This window comes from Mirounga leonina, unplaced genomic scaffold (assembly GCF_011800145.1).
Source record: "Mirounga leonina isolate KUSES-001 unplaced genomic scaffold, KU_Mleo_1.0 Mir_418, whole genome shotgun sequence".
NCBI lineage: Eukaryota > Metazoa > Chordata > Mammalia > Carnivora > Phocidae > Mirounga > Mirounga leonina.
The window spans coordinates 21,179,119-21,198,200 of NW_023270739.1; the positions used below are offsets into that span (position 1 = coordinate 21,179,119).

Genomic DNA, 19,082 nt, shown 5'->3' on the forward strand with positions numbered 1-19,082 from the left:
TAATGTTCTTTGTCTCTTGTTAGTCTTTGTTTTAAAGTCTGTTTTGTCAGATATAACTATTGCTACTCCAGCTTTATTTTGACATCCATCTGTATGATAAATGTTTTTTCATCCCCTCACTTTCAGTCTGCTGGCATCTTTGGGTCTAAAATGAGTCTCATTTTTAAGATGAGTCTTGTTTTGTTTTTTGTTTGTTTTTTATCCATTCTGTCACCCTATGTTTTTTGATAGCATTTAGTCCAATTAAATTCAGAGTAATTATTGATAGATATGTATTTGTCATTTTATTGTTTTATGTTTTTTTCTTAAGATTTTTTGTGAACCTCTTGTCTCTCTCTCTTCCATGGTTTGCTGATTTACTTTAGTGATATATGTGGATTTCTTTCTCTTTATTCTTTGCATATTTATTAGTGGTTTTAGATATATGGTTACCATCAGGTTTGTATATAATTTCTTCTGCATATAGCAGTGTGTATTGTTGATGGTCATTTAAGTATGAACTCATTTTTTATTCTTCTCCTCCCCACATCTTAGGTATATATTATTATATTTTACATCTTTTGTGAGTTTCTTGACTTATTTTTTTTTACAGAAATATTCATTTTTACTGCTTTTGTGTTTCCTATCTTTATTCTGTCACTTTTGGTCTCTCCTTTCCACTCAGAGTCCCCTTTAATATTTCTTGCTGGGCTTGTTTGGTGGTCATGAACTCCCTTAGGTTAGTTTAGTTTGGTTTGGTTTTGGTGTGGAAAGCTCTTTATCTCTCTTATTTTGAATGATAGCCTTGCTGGTAGTCTTTCTTGACTTGATTTTTCCCATTTGGCACTTTGAATATATCATGCCAGGCCCTTCTGTCTTGGAATGTTTCTGCTGAAAAATCCCCTGCTAGCCTTTTGGGTTTTCCTTTTTAAGTTACTGCCTCCTTTTGTCTTTCTGCTTTTAAAATTTTGTTTGTCACTATATTTTGCCAATTTAACTACAATGTGTCTTGGTATGAATCTACTTTTGTTGATTTTGGTCAAAGTTCTCTGTGCCTCCTATATATGTTTCCTTCCCCAGATTAGGGAAGCTTTTAGTTATTATCCAAATGAATTTTCTGTCCCCTTTTTCCCTCCTCTCTTCTTCTTGGACTCCTATAATTTGGATGTTATTACATTTGATGAAGTTACTATGTTTCCTAAGTCTATTCTCATTTTGCAAAATTCTTTTTTTCTCTCTTTTGTACAGCTTCATTACTTTCCATTACTCTGTCTTCTCAGTCAGTAATTCATTCCTCTGCTTCTTCCAGCCTGCTGTTCATTCCATCAAGTGTTTCTTATTTTGTTTATTGAGCCCTTTATTTCTGCTGTTATTCTTTATCTCTCTGTTAACGGTCTTACTCATGTCTTCCACTTTTTTCTCAAGTTCAATGAGTATCCTTATGATCATTGTTAAAATTCTGCATCAGGTGTGTTACTTATATCTGTTTTGCTTAGATCTTTGGCCATTGCCTTTTCCTGTTCTTTCATTCGGGACAGTTTTCTTTGTCTTCTCATTTTGTCTAAGTCTTTGTGTCTGTTTCTTTGTTAGGAAAGTCAGCTTAGGTCTCCTGTTTTAAAGTTAATGGCCTTATGAAAAGAGATTCTCTAATGCCCTGCCATGTAGTGTCCCCTGTTTCCCAGGGCCTGGCACTCTAGGTAGTGCCTCCAGTGTGTGTTGTGTGCACTCTGCTGTTGTGTTCTGGCTGTTTTATCCCTCAGGTCAGTTGTGTGCAGAGGCTTTCCTTGCCTGCTGTGGGCAGTGTTTGTCCCTGACCAGAATGTGGTGAGTTTTAACTAGGTGTGCTCTGGTCTGCTTGTGAAATGAGACCTGTTGCCACTGCCGCCAGAACTGAGGCCCCACAAAATTCCTAGGTTGAGAGACTGGGTGTGGGTAGGAATTTGGGCTGGTCTTATTGGGGAGGGGGCCCACCTTGCTGAGACTGAGGCAAGTGAGACTGGAAAGGGCGGTTCCACTGGAGCACCGGAGGGCGGGGCTTGGTGTAAGCAAGTTAGGTAGCCAGTGGTGGCACTGCACTGATCTCCTCAGGGGGCCTTTGCTTATACTGAAGTGTGGGAGAGGGAAATGTAGCCTCTCCATGAAGGCTGCCTCTCTGGGACATGCTCCAAGTTGAGCAAATAAACTCCCACTGTGTGCCCCACGTGCTCTTCAGATCGCTGTTCCCATGCTGTATGTCCATGGGTTGTTTGCCTACATTCTCTCCAAGAGCAGCACAGTGCCCTTGGGGCTCTATCCCAGCCAAGCCTGCTGACCATTAAAGTTCCAGGCTTTAACCCTGTTAGTTGCAAGAACTCAGGATATTTGGCCCTTCTTGCTTTCCAAGCCAATTGCTGTGGGGATTGATTTTCCCTGTGTGCTCCCCTGGGTACTGGGCTGTTTTTCACCTTTCTCTGCAGCTGTGTCTTCCTTCCCACCTCAGTGGCCAAGATCTGTTTCTCTCCCAAACTGTGTCTCTACACTTCCTACCTTCTTCAGTGTGGCCTCTTCTCTACTTTTAGTTGTGGAGTTTGTTCGGCCAGTCTTCGGGGTCAATTTCTGGGGTATTTAGAGTGACTTGATAGTTACATAGTTGTATTCATGGGACAAGGTGAGCCTAGGGTTTTCATACTGTGCCACCATCTTCCATCCTCAATCTAGAGCAGCAGCTTTTCAACCCTTTTGGTTTCTGGACTTTATGTTCTTTAATGTTAATTTACTTGAAATTAAGAAATATTACAAATTAATATATCACGGCACATATTTTAAATAAGAAATAATTTTAAAAACATGGCAAGAATATTAGCATTGTTTTTAAATCTCTTTCATGTCTAGCTTAATAGAAAACAGCTGGATTCTCACATCTACTTTTGCCTTTCAGTCTGTTGCAATATTCCATGCAGTGCAGTTTTTGGAAAACTCCACTGTACACTTGAGAGAAAAGTGAAAAAGGCGAATAACTTCTTAGAATCATTGTAAAAATAATTTTGATCTCAGGACCCAATCCTCTTGTAAAGATTTCACAGACTACACTTTGAGAACCTCTGCTTTAGATCCAAATGAAATTGGATCCTAATCCTGCACTTGACCTTCCTCTCTCAGTTGGATATTCTTAGGGGCAATTTTTGTTAAGCTCCAGTAACTCAACAAATTCCAATTTGGAATCCACTCCGGGTATCTTTTGCTTTGAATAGCTTCAGAGCTATAGGCTTTGGTTCTTTTGTACCCGTCCCCCCTTTTTAATGTCAGTTGCACACTATCAGTTGGAAATGCCAGACTTGCAAGCTATGTGATCTCAGGTAAATTTGTTAAAATTTTTGAGTCTATTTCCTCATTTGTAAAATGGGCAGAGCAGTATCAACTCATAAGGCTTTCATGGGGATCAAAAATGATAAGAGTTATATTCAGTTGCTAATAAAACCTTAATGTTACTAGAGGTTAGTGAAAAACAGCTTTTCCAATTTTGTTGGAAAATGTTCCAGTTTTGTTGCATACATTTTGGATTATTTGATTAAATATGCAAAATATTTTAAACTCAGTAAGATGTGGGTCTCCCTTGTTTATAAGTTATTCTAGAGAGTGACTTTTTTTTTTCCCCCTTCACTGCCCTCCATTCTGTTCCGTCCAGTACTTGGTCCTTCTTAAAGCTAGGCCCTTCACAAGGAAATGAGTGGGGTTTCAAAACACAAACAGCAAGATGTCCTTCCTTCTCTGAAAGTGTTTATAATCATGTGTTTAAACTTAATTAGGTAGGAAGATACTATATAAAAGATATGTGTAAAGATTATGAGAGCATAGTGTGAAGAATACCCAATTCTGTAGGAAAAAGAAAGGAAAAAGGATTAATTTGTACCTTATTTCTCACTCACTGATTTTTATAACTCCTAGAAGAAAAATTATTAAGCAGCAGGCATTTATTTATTGAGTTAGTCTGTGTGCTAGATGGATGATGTTATGTAGCAGTAAAAACATGGACTTGGGTAGGGCCTTAGACTGTTTGGGTTCCTACTGGCTCTTCTGCTTACTAGCTTTAACAGTGAATTTTTAACTCACCAGTGACTAAATTTCTTTAGATAAGTAAAATGAGTATAATTTAAATAATTTTATAGCGTTACTATGATGGTTAAAAGAGTTAATTATGTAAGTAGAGTACTAGAACATATTGGCACATAGTTCTATTTACTACTTTATTACATAAAAAGGGGAAAAGATATTATTTCCTTGATTATACTAACTTCTAGTAGTCTTATAGAGATCTTATATTTTAAAATGATGGCTGAAAAATTATATAATGTGGAAGGTTAATTTTATCTTTTTTTATTCCCTTGTTATTGTTATAGCACATTTTAGTGCTTTGACTTGTATAAGAGGAGAAAATTGATAAAAGAACAGATCTCTTAGCAGTTAAAATGCATTTTACCTAAATTCACATTAATGATTTTTTTAAAGTACTTTCCCGCCCCTTAAATTCATGATAGACACCTTACATGATGTTGCTAGAGAAATTAATGGGTAGGTTTCTCAAACCTCATTTGAGAAAAAAAATTGTTGATATCACTAGGTACTAGTCATTTTATGTACATTTGTAATCATTTTTGAAGGACATGGTTGCTAGTATATAGGGACATAAACTTCTGAATTGCCTGGTTAACTTTATAAACAAAAGGTTGCTCATATTTTAATATTAAGAGATTGCTCAAATAAACCTGTCTCAAGTTGTCCTTAATAAATTTTGTGTCAAAACCAGTGTCGGGTTTTATAATAAGCTATAAATATATTGCATTCTAGGGTGTTGATTATTGAGAGCTAAGTCTTTTGAACCATCAGTGAAAAATCATTAAATTTAATCTTTTTTGTATACAGAAAGAATAGAAAAAAGAATAGAAAACTTTCTCTGCCCTTTTGTGTCACTGCAGATGTCAGAGAGATAGATACTAATGCTAACGAAATGTGTATACAGAAGGTAAATACGCATTAGGGCTCCAGGGAAAACCTTAATTGGAGTGATAGGCTTAAAACAAGAGACTTATGCTGCCACTTTTTAATTTCCAGGTAAAAATAAAATCTGAGAGTCAAAAAAGACCTTTTTGTTTTCTCTTGGTAAAAGAATCCATATATTTGGAAGCAGTTGGAACCACAAAGAGGGTCCATTTTGAACTCATTGAGAAGAATTTTAATGCTCTAGGCACTTTTTAAATTACCTTGAACATTCTCACTCACTGTAATTTCATGATGATTTCTCTCTCGCTACCCCCCAATATTTGAGTAAAGTTAATTAGAGTAAAATACATTCTGGAGTTCAGTAATAATTAATTCATACCCATTTTACTGTCTCTTACTATTCATGAGTTGTGGAGTGCCTTGGTGAGTACCATTAGGTTTTCTTTCCCATTGATTGTTTGCACACCTAATGACTTGGATTTTAATCAAAATTTTAGCCTGCTGTTATGAAAGCAGTCATATAAATGAACATGTATTCAAGTGCCTAGGAACTCACTATAGACCTTGTCCTAAGGCATGAAAAAAAGAAACTGATTTTTAAGCATTAGATCAAATCCTGTAGTAAATATTTATTTTTAATTTCTATATAAAATAATCAGCAAATCTTAGAGACCCACATATTTCAAACAATATTTGTTGTAAGAGTGAAATAGGAAAAGTTTTCTTTTTTTTTTTTTTTTTAAGATTTAGAGAGCAAGAGGGAGGGGCAGAGGGAGAAGGAGAAAGAATCCTCAAGCAGACTCTTACTGAGTGTGGAGCCTGATGTTGGGCTCAAACCCAGGACCCTAAAATCGTGACCTGAGTCGAAATCAAGAGCCGGTAGCTTAACCAACTGAGCCACCCAGGCACCCTGGGAAAGTTTTTCATATGGAATTTAGCTTTATTTTTAAAAAAAGATACCACATTCACAGAGATGGGCTAATAAGATGATTGGGCATTAATTCAAAAAGATATATGCACTCCTTTGTTTATGGCAGCATTATTTACAACATCCAAGATCTTGCAGCAACCTAAGTGCCCATTGATAAGTGAACAGTTAGGGAAGATGTGGTAAATATATACAATGGAATATTACTCAGCCTTAAAAAAGAATGAAATCTTGCCATTCATGACAACATGGATGGATCTAGAAGATATTATGCTAAGTGAAATAAGACAGAGAAAGGCACGTATCATATGATTTCACTTATATGTAAAATCTAAAAAACAAAACAAATGAACAAACACATGAAAACCAGAAATTTTATAAATACAGAGAACAAATTAGTGGTTGCCAGGGGGAGGGGAGTTGTGTGGGTAGGCAAAATAGGTGAAGGGAATTAAGAGATACAAAGTGATCTTTGTGATATAAAAAGGTACAAGAGGTCCAGTGATAAAATAATAAAAGAAGATTATGTGACAAAATTTTCATTTAACTCTAATACTGAGTTTAGTTCTTCCCTTTTATCTGTTTGTTTCTTTTCTAGGTTAAGAATGTTACTTAAAATTGCATGGAAATTTTATTATAGTTTATCACTCCATTTAAAAAGGAAAGTTCAAATCATCCTATATTGCAGTTAAGAAATTTGTTAACATATAAAGTATTTAGGATGTCATAGATGGTTGCATGCTTGCAGAGAACTTTGTATAACATTTAAGAAAGCAAGTGAGGGTGTATAGTAGAAGATCTAATTTGGCCTTCATTCCCTCTGTAAGACTACTGACTGATGGCTATGGCTTGTTTAATACTAACGCATAGCTAGTAGGCTTTTCTTTAGTTGGAACTTACATTTTCTTAATAGTTGTTGTATTCCAGCTTTGTTATTGTAATTACATAATTTAATCAAATATTATCTAAGCCAATGAAATATTAATGGAGAAATATTAAAGGAGAGTCATTTCTATGAAAACTTTGGAAAGACTTGATAAAGGATGTAAGGAAAACATCTAAAGGTCTGTAAAGGTCATACAAATCTCGAAGAGTTTGGCATTCATTGTTTTACCGGTGTTTTTAACTTTTCCCTTTATGTTTAAAGAATTTGCCTAGAAACTGTAGAGTCCATGTTGGCACGACATGACTTATGTAAGGAATCTGCATAATGGCCTTGGTCTCATAGCAAAAGATTGGTAAGCACATTTGAATGTTTCAAGCTAAAATGCTTAGAGTACATAGGTGTACTTTTTTCCCTTTTGTGATTCCCTGTATTACCAACTTGATTAGCAGACTGGTTGATTCACCAGTTCTTATTTTCAGTGAACGTACCTTCTGTCGCAGACATTTTTCTTGAACTCTAACTTGGAAGAACGTTAATTGTAGGACTGAAGCACTTTTTCAAACTTTAACATGGAATTTGCAATAAAAGAAGGATTTTGTGCTTAAGATCACTTGTAGTTATAGCAACAGTTATAAAATTTTGTATTCAAGCCATTTTTAAAGAAGATTTTGTAGTTAGGTTTTGGGACCCTCTTCTTTCTAGCATTGTTTGCTCCTCTTTAAAAAAAAAAAGCAAAACAAAAACAATGGCTTCCTTTTAAATTTCCTCTTCCAAGGAATCAGTTGATTTTTCTAAGGCAGACATTAGAGCCAGTATATAGGTTTCATATAGAGTCGTTAGAATATTTCATTTTCTAGTGAATATTAGATGGAAATGTGGAACACTTCAGTTACAGCTTACTTGGAAAATTAAAAGGAAGGTATTTCCTATTTATTTTATCTCTTATCTTGGGGATCTGAAAATATCTTTTAGGAATTACTGGGCAACAGGATTGGCCTATACTCAAATCTTAGGAGGCACAGTGCCCAGCGAGGGCCCCAAAGCTTTCTTGCTGGCTGCCTACTCTGGAGCAGCTGACTAACCAGATGCAGAGCACATTGATCTGGTCATAATTGCTTTCATCCTAAAGCAGAGCAAGTTAACACAATTTAGATCAAGAGCCACATTAGAAGATGCTGACCTCAGGATAACCTCTCATTTCCTACCTTTGAAACAGGAACAATTCTAGTCACTCCCTAACTTCTAACCACAAAATTGCATGGGAACATATAGCCACATCTAAAGATTGTGACCTTTTGACTTTCTTTACCCTTTATACAGATGGATTCAGAATAATAAAAGAAACAATAGTCTTAACCTGTTCTTTGTTGAACAGAGAAATAATCCCTCCCCTTTCCTACTTTTTTTCCTATTGAAATCTTTCTAGACCATTCCTGTAGATGCAGTGTAGATGAAATAGACCTGGGACTATGTTTGTAAATAGCATACCAAGAGTGTGACAACTCTTTTGTCTGTGTTAGACAGCAGATCATTGTTTTCTGATATACACATTTTCAGGTCATTGCTCTTGGTAAATGTAGGCCTCCCATTATTCTCCACATTATTCTCCACATAAACCAGATTTTATTGAGCTTCATTTTCTAGAGATTTCAACTTTGTTTCTGCTATTTTGCACATGACAGAATAGATAATTTCATATATCGAAAACTGTAAGTTGCTGGTAGATAAGAGGGACTGAAAATTGTGAGCAACTTTTTTTTTAAAGATTTTATTTATTTATCTGAGAGAGAGAGAAGGGGGAGGAGCAGAGGGAGGACAAGCAGACTCCGTGCTGAGTGAGGAGCCCAACAGGGGCTGATCCCAGGATCCTGAAATCATGACCTTAGCCAAAACCAAGAGTCAGACATGTAACTGACTGAGCTGCCCAGGCGCCCCAATTGTGAGCAATTTCTATCTCATAAACTACAAAGCCACTTTCTATCCCATTCATTTTGGGGAATGACATAAATCTACTCTAGTACATTAAGTACAGTTACATATTTCTTACTTTGTTAGCAAGAAATTCAAATTCAAGAATTAACTACAGAATTGAGAACTACTGTTTTACTTTGTAAGTCTGCCTGATATGAAAGGAACTACCTACCCACCATGATAGAGGTCTCTGTGCTTGACTCCTGGAAGATGTATTGAGTTGGAACAAAAGAAGGAGGAAGAGCAGAAATCATTTAAAAATGTCATGAAATGAGAGGAAAAAAGGAAATATGGAGGTAATAAAATTTATTGAGGTGTTTTACAAGTATTATAATTTTGTTGACTTCAGTATTTTTTTACTCAGAAAAAAACAACAGGACCCACCTTCCTGATGATTGATGGCATTGAACCACCTATCATCTTGGCTAAATCTTCATAAGACCACTGATATATATTGACTCTTTCTGAGTGTCCAGGGTTGTAAGTGATATTCCTGGTAGCATAAAGTTAATTGACTTATGTAAGGATCAAATTATGGATCTTAACTATAGCCAGTCACTTTAAACAAGCATGAGTTACCATTAACTGACTTTTTTCGGATAGCTGAATTTAAATTTTTTTTTAAAGATTTTATTTATTTATTTGAGAGAGAGAGTGAGTGAGCCAGAGAGAGCAGAAGCAGGGGGGAGAGGCAGAGGGAGAGGGAGAAGCAGACTCCCCGCTGAGCAGGGAGCCCCCTACGTGGGGCTCAATCTCAGGACCCTGAGATCATGCCCTGAGCCGAAGACAGATGCTTAACTGGCTGAGCCACCTAGGCGCCCCTGGATAGTTGAATTTAAATAGCAGCTTATAATTCTACTTATTTTTCAGAGATGATTTTTATTTTCTTCATGTCTTGTTTGTCGTATGTGTTGCAATACAGTAGAATAAGAACAGATATTATATAATATATAATGTTACTTTAATATATTAGTGGCTGTGGTTTATTATTATTAGAACTAAGGGACTTTTCATATGGATATTTATTTTTCTTTCCCATATTTGAAGGACTGGGTTATACTGCCCATAAAAGTAACACAGAAATGACTTGCTATGTAGGAAGGTAACATCTGTGTTCATACAGTAAATGAGTGTGGCTGTTTCTCTGATGGAATATCTAACACTTGACAGTACTATTCTCAAAAAAGAGTTTATTGATAATTGTAAATAACTTTATTTAAAAATATACTGGATAGGTCTTTTGGGTGGTGCCAGCTGCACACTCCCCTGCACCCCTCGTAGCCATGCCTCACAAAATGGAAGAAATCAAGGACTTTCTGCTCACAGGCAGTCTAAAGGATGCCAAATCTGTCAAGATCAAGAAAAATATGGGTAATGTGAAGTTTAAAGTTTGATACAGCATATACCTTTATATGTTGGTCATCACAGATAAAGAGAAGGCAGGGAAACTGAAACAGTTCTTTCCCCCTAGGTTTGGCAGCGAAGGAGCTGAAATGAACCTGGCACACTGATTTGAACTGTATTAAAATTCTTAAAAATAAAAAAATTACACACACACACACACACCAGCTAATCTAGGAAGGCTGGAGGGTTTGCTCGAGGTTTTTTTGTCCTTTACTTTGTCAGAAACCTCTTAGAAATGTTGAAATAAAACCAGGAATAGTTGAAAATTTTTCCTAACTATTTGTGGTATTGAGTCTGGAATTTGTATTTATGAGTCACCCCAAGGAGAAATGTTCAAAGGCCTACTGAAGGAGGAAAGAGGCATGTTTACAGGTCTCCTGCAAAGGTAGTATTTATAGTATTAATCTACTTTGTATAAACCTAGTTCTAAAAATACTTTAAAAAATTGTCAATTAAAATATCATCATTAGGAAATAATTTGTTAAGCACACTTTGGTGTAACAGTAAATGAAATTTGGTGACATACATAATTTGATACTGCTAAAATTGCTTTAAGGTGTGGGTTTTCTTTTGAAAAAGATGATCATGCATGCTTTGACTTAATTTTACTCAAGAATATTACAAAAATTAAAAGGAAAGGCAGTTTGTGTTTCACTTGTTATCTGTACATGGGCCAGTTTATTTTTGAGCAGATTAATGGAAGGAGCACATAGGTTTTAAATTTCTGTTTTATCAGGATTTACTTAGTAGCTTAATGACTCTTTGGTGAATCACTTAGGTTTTGAGCTTTTGTTTTCTCATTTGTATAACAGGAATGGTAAATAATTACACTTTACCTCATAGAATCATTTTAAGAATCAAGTAAGATGTGGAGACTGCTTATAAACTCCATAGGGCTAAGTAAATAATGGAAAAGTAATTTCATTTAGATATATTTAAGGATAATTTTAAAGCTTTAAAAATTTTTATGGATAAATAATAAATACTAATACAATGTATAGACATTCAGAGGATTATTAAACTGGCAAAAAGTTTTTGAGGCAGGGGGGCCTGGGTGGCTCAGTTGTTAAGCGTCTGCCTTTGGCTCAGGTCATGATCCCGGGGTCCTGGGATGAAGCCCCGCATCGGGCTCTCTGCTCAGCAGGAAGCCTGCTTTTCCCTCTCCCACTCCCCTTGCTTGTGTTCCCTCTCTCGCTGTGTCTCTGTCAAATAAATAAATAAAATCTTAAAAAAAAAAAAAAGTATTTGTGGCAAAAAGACAAAGATTTGGTGTCTGAAAAAGATTTTATCATAACCAAGTGATACTTTCTGCAAATTAAGCACCTTCCTCGTATACCTTGTTCTGTCTCCTGTTTTTGATGACCTCCTAAGTTCTTGAACATATTTAATAGCTTTCATGGATGAGACTGAAGGTAGAACTGAATTTGCAGCATTTTCCCTAAAAGGGAGGACTAATTTGCTAATCTTAATTTTTTTTCAAGGCAGTTTTTGGTTTATTTGTGAAACATAGAGGAAAATATTTTCATTTTCCCATTTAGGAAGTAATGTAGACTAAGCATACTGAGATGATTTCCTAAAATACTTGCTGTGTTTCTTTCTAGTACCCACTAAGAGGGTTATTGCAAAGATATGTTTAAAGCATTAAGGAAACAAGATGGAAAGAAATAGAACAAAATAAAAAACAAGTAACATAACCAGATGATTTAACATATGTATAATTGGAGTTCCTAAGTGTTATGGTTTGAATGTTTGTTCCCCCAGATTTCATGTTGAAATCCTAATGCCCAGTTTAATGGTATTAGGATGTGAAGTTTTAGGAAGGTGCTGAGGTCATGAGGGTGGAGCCTTCATTTGTGGAATTAATGCTTATATAAGAGAGATCCTCAGAAAGCTCCCTAGCCCCTTTGACCATGTGAGAACACAGCAGGAAGTCTACAGCACAGAAGAGGGTCCTCATATGATCATCCTGGCACCTTGATCTCAGACTTCTAGCTTCCAGACTGTGAGGAATAAATTTCTGTTGTTTATAAGCTGACTAGTCTATAGTATTTTGTTATAGCAACCAAGCAGATTAAGACATTGATGAAATGGATAGGAGAAAGGGGCAGAAGCAATATTTGAAGACATCATGGCTATTTTTCAAAACTGTTAAGACCACTGATGGAAGAAGCTCAGTGAACCCAAAACAGGATAAATAACAAACACTTACCCTTAGTGTTTTAGAAACTTTTTTTTATTATGTTATGTTAATCACCGTACATTACATCATTAGTTTTTGATGTAGTGTTCCATGATTCATTGTTTGTGTATAACACCCAGTGCTCCATGCAGAACGTGCCCTCTTTAATACCCATCACCAGGCTAACCCATCCTCCCACCCCCCTCCCCTCTAGAACCCTGTTTGTTTTTCAGAGTCCATCCTCTCTCATGGTTCATCTCCCCCTCCAATTTCCCCCCCTTCATTCTTCCCCTCCTGCTATGTTCTTTTTTTTTTTTTTTTAACATATATTGTATTATTTGTTTCAGAGGTACAGATCTGTTGATTCAACAGTCTTGCATAATTCACAGAGCTCACCATAGCACATACCCTCCCCAGTGTCTATCACCCAGCCACCCCATCCCTCCCACGCCCCACCACTCCAGCAACCCTCAGTTTGTTTCCTGAGATTACGAATTCCTTGGCTGAGCGAAATAAGTCAATCAGAGAAAGACATGTATCATATGATCTCACTGATAGAAACTTTTTCATAGCACCACTAAACCAAAAGAAATAATTAATGATTCTGTTTAAGTAGGAGTCTAGTACTGTGTCTGCCTGCTATTGCTGTGTTTCCCTCAGCACATAGTTCCAGATCACAGTGCTAAAACCTACGTACAAATAGAATAATCTTAAAAACAGAAGGGGGGAAAAGACATGTTAGTTACAGAGAAATAATAAGAATTTTCAAAGGTGACTTTTTAACCAACTGTAAGTCAAAAGACACTGGAATGACACCTTTAAAGTGCTGAAAGAAAAAATTGATAACCAGTGAAAATATCCTTCAAAACCAAAAATGAAATAAATATATTCTTGGATAAACAAAAGCTAAGAGAAGTCATCAGCGGCATACCCACACTTCACGAAATATTAAGGAAGTACACCAGGCTAAAGAAAAAAATTCTGAGGTAGAAACATGACGGAATGAAGAGTACTGGAATAGCTAACTACGGTGGGCAAGGCTGTTAATTGCTTAAACCAATAGTTTTAACAATGTCTAGTATTCCATTGGAAATGTTATATTGGAAAACGGTATAACATGTAGAAGAAATTATATGACAGCAATAGCAAAAAGAGGAAGTAAATAGAGTTAAATGATAAGAATCTCTCATTTGGGACATGGTAAAAGTACTAATTTAAGATAGAAACTAAAGATGTGTTTTTGTATCTTTTACAGTAACCACTGAAAAAATGATGCTAAAAGATAAGCCTATAGAGTACATAAAATAGGATAATAAAATAGTTGATTAATAGAAAAGGAAGGAAAGGAAGAACAAAGGACAGAGAACAAGGGGACAAATGGAAAATAAATAGATGATGGACTTAAACTCAACTACATCAGTAATTAAATGCAAATGGACTAAATGTTTCCATTATAAGACAGATTACCAGGCTGAATCAAAAAAGCAAAACCCAACTATATGCTGCTTACAAAGCATAAACAGAAGTTCAGAGTAAAAATATGGGAAGCAATGTACCATGCAGATGCTAACTAAGAAATGGCTTGTGTGACTATACTAATAGGAGATACAGTGGCTTTAGCCAAGAAACATTATTGGAGATAAAAAGGGATAATGTTAAAAGGGCCAATTCATTAGGAAGATAGAACATTTCTAAATTGTATACACCTAATTACATAGCTTCAAAATATGTAAAGCAAAATTGAGCTAAAAGGAAAAACAGGTAAGTCCACAATTATTGTTGTGGATTTAGTAGACCTCTCTGATAGACATCTCTGATAGAACAAATAGACAAAGAATCTGTAAAGAAATGAACAGTGACCTTTATCTCACACCAAATACAAAAAATAATTGAAAATGGTTAATGGTCTTAAATTGTAAGGCTAAAAATATAAAACTTGAAGATGAAAAATATAGAAAAAATGTTTGTGGTGTACTCGTACCAAAAATTTTAGGATGCAAAGAGAACTAACCATAAAATGAACAAAAGAGATCAAAAGGCAAACCACAGAACAGAAAAATATATTTGTAATACATGTCGGACAAAGGACTTAAAGAAGTCTTAAGACAACTCTATTAAAAGTGGACAAAAGATTTGAAGAGGTTATATGAATGGATCTTAAGCACATGAAAGAGGTGGTCAACATCATTAGTCACTAGGAAAACACAAATTAAAATGACAGATGCATCAGGATGGCTAGAATTAAAAAAGATAATACCAGTGTTTATGATGATGTGGAGTAAATAGAACATATACATTGCTGGTGGGAATATAAAACTTGTACAGCCACTTTGGAATACGGGCCATTCCTTAGAAAGTTAAACAGACATCTACTATAATGACCCAGCAAAAAAGATGTGTATAAGAATATTCATAGGAACTTCAATCACAATATTCAGAAACTGGAAAAAAGTGTTCATTAACAAGCTAATGAAGAAAATGTGGTATATCCATACAGTGAAATACTTTTCAGCAACAGCAAGAAACTGGATGCACACAGCCACATGGATTAATCTCAGATTCGTCATGCTGAGTAGAGAAGTCACGCATGTAAGGATAATATTTACTCTTACATGACTCCATTTTATGTGGCATTTCTAAAGAATGTACTACCTTAAGGAGCTGACACAAAGCTGCTAATGGAGCTGCTTGATCACCTTGCAGCACTGTGACCTCTCTTTCAAAAGTGTGCAAAGTTCAAAAAACAATTGTTAATTATTTTTTAAGTCACGATCTCTTGAATAAGTAGTGCTTCATGGAACCCTAGGATTCTGTGGAACCCCAGTTGAAAAAGTCTGTCCTGGGAGTTCTAATTAGTAATACTAATTGATAATGTACTTATTTCCTTGCAAAACTGGAAATAATGTGGATTTTGCTTAGATGTATAGGGTATACATCTGTGAGTCTTTGTCCCCTCAAGTCTTTTGGAGGTGAATAGCACATGAGTTATTAATGAAACATGTCTAAAGTCTGGCTTCTTCCGTTAATGTACCTTGGATGCTGAGAAGATACATTTAAAACATTTGATTTATAGAGTGGAAATAATTTTTGTTAGTCTTTACCTCCCCTGTGTCCCCTACAGCAGCAGTACATGAGAAGTGAAATGAATTTCTCAAAGACTCAAACTGCTGTTGTGTTTAGTTTCTCCTCGTTAATATCGTCATCATTATGGGTTACATTTGACTGCTTGCTTTCTGGAAAAAAAAATTTTTTTAAGTAGTATGTGATTAGGGGTCAACAAGCTATATAACTCTAGAGTTAAGAATGGCTTTACATTTTTAAAGGTTGTTTTAAAAAAATTGGCAGACACTGTGTATGCGGCCTATAAAGCCTAAAATATTTATACTGTTGACTAATTGCAGATAAAGTTTGCTGATACCTGAACTAGAGAATCTTCTAATATATTTATTTACAATTATTTCAGGAGTATTCTGTAAATATTTTCTTTAACTGTTGTCAGAAAGTAGAATTTATCATAAATATAATTTTAACAGCATTGTTGAAATATTTCAGTGTAAAGCTTACCCTCTAAAATGTATAATTCAGGGATTTTTAATATATTTACATTTGTACAGTCATCACCATAATTTAATTTTAGAACATTTTCGTGACCACCCCAAAAAACCTTATAGCCATTCTTCTCCATCCTCTCCCATCTCCTGCCTTAGCCCTGCAAATGTTGAATGAAATTATTTAGCCAACCAGTTGGAAATAACAGAAATGAACTAAGGTTAATATTTGTGCTATTTGTTGAGTAAATAAAACGATAAAACTACAAAGGAAATAAAAATAAAAGTTTAAGAAACCAAAATACTTATATGTACTCTAAGAACTGGTATAATAGCAATTGGCAATAAAAAAGTTATTAAAATATATTCTGAGATAATACCCCTTAAAAATATTTTATTTGTTTATTAGAGAGAGGACACGAGTGGAGGAGGGGAGGGAGAAGGAGAAGCAGACTCCCCACTGAGCAGGGAACCCAACTCGGGGCTCATCCCGGGACCCCGGGATCACGACCTGAGCTGAAGGCAAACGCTTAACCAGCTGAGCCACCCGGACGCCCCAGTACATTAGATTATTAATGTGGCAGAGTTCTTTCAGGAATTTTTAAAAGTCCATGAAAGAACCCATGAAGTCATAGTTTAACTTACAGCATTTTTCCCCTTAGTGATTTATGCAATAATGCTGTGTTCTATAATTGATGGCATCTTAAATTTGGTGAAATACGTATGTTTGAAATGATGTATTCGTAAGCCAGCTATTCCAGAGGAAGATTCAGAACATTTCAGACAATAAAAATATTAAAATTAATCACTAGGAAAAGATTTGGTCTAAAAGAAAAGCTGCTTACTTTTCGAAGTAATAAAATAGCGTTCATCTAAAATTTTAGCAGTTCAGGCCTTTCCTTAATCCACATTAATCTTGTGATGATTTTTGAATACATGAGAGTTTTAAAGTTTTCATGTAGACACTAAATTTGAGCCTTAAGATTGTTTCCGACTCTTGAGGTTCTGATTTAGTTTTGAAGATCTGTGCATTGCCTAATTTATAGAGTATAGCATGGGTTGTTGTTCTTTTAAAGTTTGGGGTGTTAAAATAGATACCCTTATTTTAGTGTTGATTATTTATATAATTTCCTCGGAAGGCATGAGAAAAATAAAATTGCTGAATTTAACTAGAGTTTTGTAATTCTAAGTAAGTACAGAATATTACCTTAAGTATATAGAGAGGAGAAATTGCATAGGTGATGCTGGCTTTTAAGGTATTTTTTATCAGCTTCAGACTCATCCTTCTTAAACTTTTTTTTTGTGGTGTCGGAGCTGAGACCCTACAAACTATATTTCTTGTTTACCACCTGGTTCCGTATTAAATTCTGCCAGTAGGAGGGTGGGAAATAGGAAAGCAAGAGGAGGGGCAAGGGATTTGCTCCTTTATGTTTACTTCTTCCTATCAGTATCTTCACAGCAACAGGACTTCACCCTGGCAAGAATAGTAGTGGCAAATGGCTCCATTTTGCATTTTTCCACACTCATAGAACTCTCATTACATCCCTCCTAGATAACATCAACTAGCCTTTTGTTCCCTTTCAGAGATTTGTGTCCCAGTTTTGAAGGGACCCTCCTCAAGTTCTTGGTTCTTCGTGTTCTTCAAGGAGTGCTTTATTTTTAGAGATCTGGGCTCCAGTTTTATAGGGTTTCTCTAAACCTTTGAGTTTCAATAATTCCAGTCACTTCCTTTTGTTTTCCATCAGCTCTGGGGAATAGCTGCTTCCTGTAATTACTTTCTTTGTGATTATATGAGTCCCTTTTTTGCCTTTCCAGTTCTCCAATTTGTGGTTAACAACGTATACTAAATTCTTGGTTAAAATTACTGGTGTGATTTCTGTCTTTTGACTGATACCTGACTAATAGACTGGTCTAAATATTAGACCTTTGCAAACCAAAGTCCTGGAGATCACATTAGGACATTCTTCATTTACTAGTTATTGGACCTCTGCAATGTGGTAGGCCTTTCTTTGTTCTCTGTATTCTCTGTCAGATGTTCTCCCTTATCTGTGGTCCCAGAGCTGCTTGAGAATATGTCATTATTACACTTCATTGTCACTGCCTGCTTTTCTGTATTTCTCACCTTGAGGCCAATTGATAGTGTTTGTTTCTTTGTCCTTAGTTCCTAACACAAGATTTGTATAAACTAGATGTTCAATAAATATTTTAATTAATGAACATGCTTGTAGGTATGGTTGTAAAGGGCAGAAGTCATGACAAAAATTATCTGATGAAGGAAAGGATCTTATTTTGATTATTTTTGGCATCTGAAGGTCCTCAGATACGGAGATATTTAAACCAGATGTTAATATGGCATCAAAAGGTTATTTAATACTCTTCTAAAAGTCACATACCTAAGGCTTGATTTGGGTTTTCTGGTTCAGTTGTTCTAGTTCAGTTGTTTGTGAGATTGAATGTGCTTTATCTCAACTACATTTTCACCACCTCTTATATAGCTCTGTTCTAGGGAAGAATCCAGATCCATTCATCATGATACTTCTCAGGTTATCAGGCCTCTACCTGTCATGTCTCACTTTTAATTAAGACTTTAAGCTTCCCTTTCCCTTCTACTTTCATTGTGCTCATGGAGTGAACCCTGTGCTTCACTGTACTTTTAGTTATTAGTGCATTATTAATGCTTGATACAGGACCACCCAGAGGGTTTCCAAGTCTTCTAGTTATTTTGATTGCAGTACACTTTCTCTTCAGTATTTAGTGGGGTCACCCTGACCTATAAATATCCCAGTTTCAGACCCTTACCTCCATTATTGGCACCCATGTCTTTCCTATTGTTATAATCTTTAGTGTAGGCTACCTCCCCGCTCAGTTTAAAGTAAGCAATTTAAATCTATAGTTACTCTTTTCCAAAATGAGAGATTTGGGACATCTTTCTATTCCTACTTAACTTGTAGTAGAGGATCTGTTGATCAGCTAACTGGACAATTTGAATGTCTTGGTCTACAATACTGAGATTTTAGGGAAAAAAATAAATATTTCCCCGAAATTTCTTTATACTTGTTGAGGGGTATGGATTGTTTTGCTTCATCTTTCAGAATTTTGATGGGTATTTGGTCATTTGTCCTTTTCTTTATTTGCTTTTTTGAGTTTTTATGTTAAATCTGTTATAGTGTCGTTTATAGAGTGCTATATTTGTTTCAGGTATACATTATA

At 35.5% G+C, this 19,082-nt stretch overlaps 1 protein-coding gene and 1 pseudogene across 1 annotated transcript in view; both read left to right on the plus strand.

The window, feature by feature from the left end:
• The window catches only part of CDK17 (cyclin dependent kinase 17), a 113,942-nt gene that overhangs the window by 24,929 nt on the left and 69,931 nt on the right, over positions 1–19,082 (plus strand). The window lies entirely within an intron of this gene.
• LOC117998859 lies at positions 9,491–11,261 on the plus strand (annotated as a pseudogene).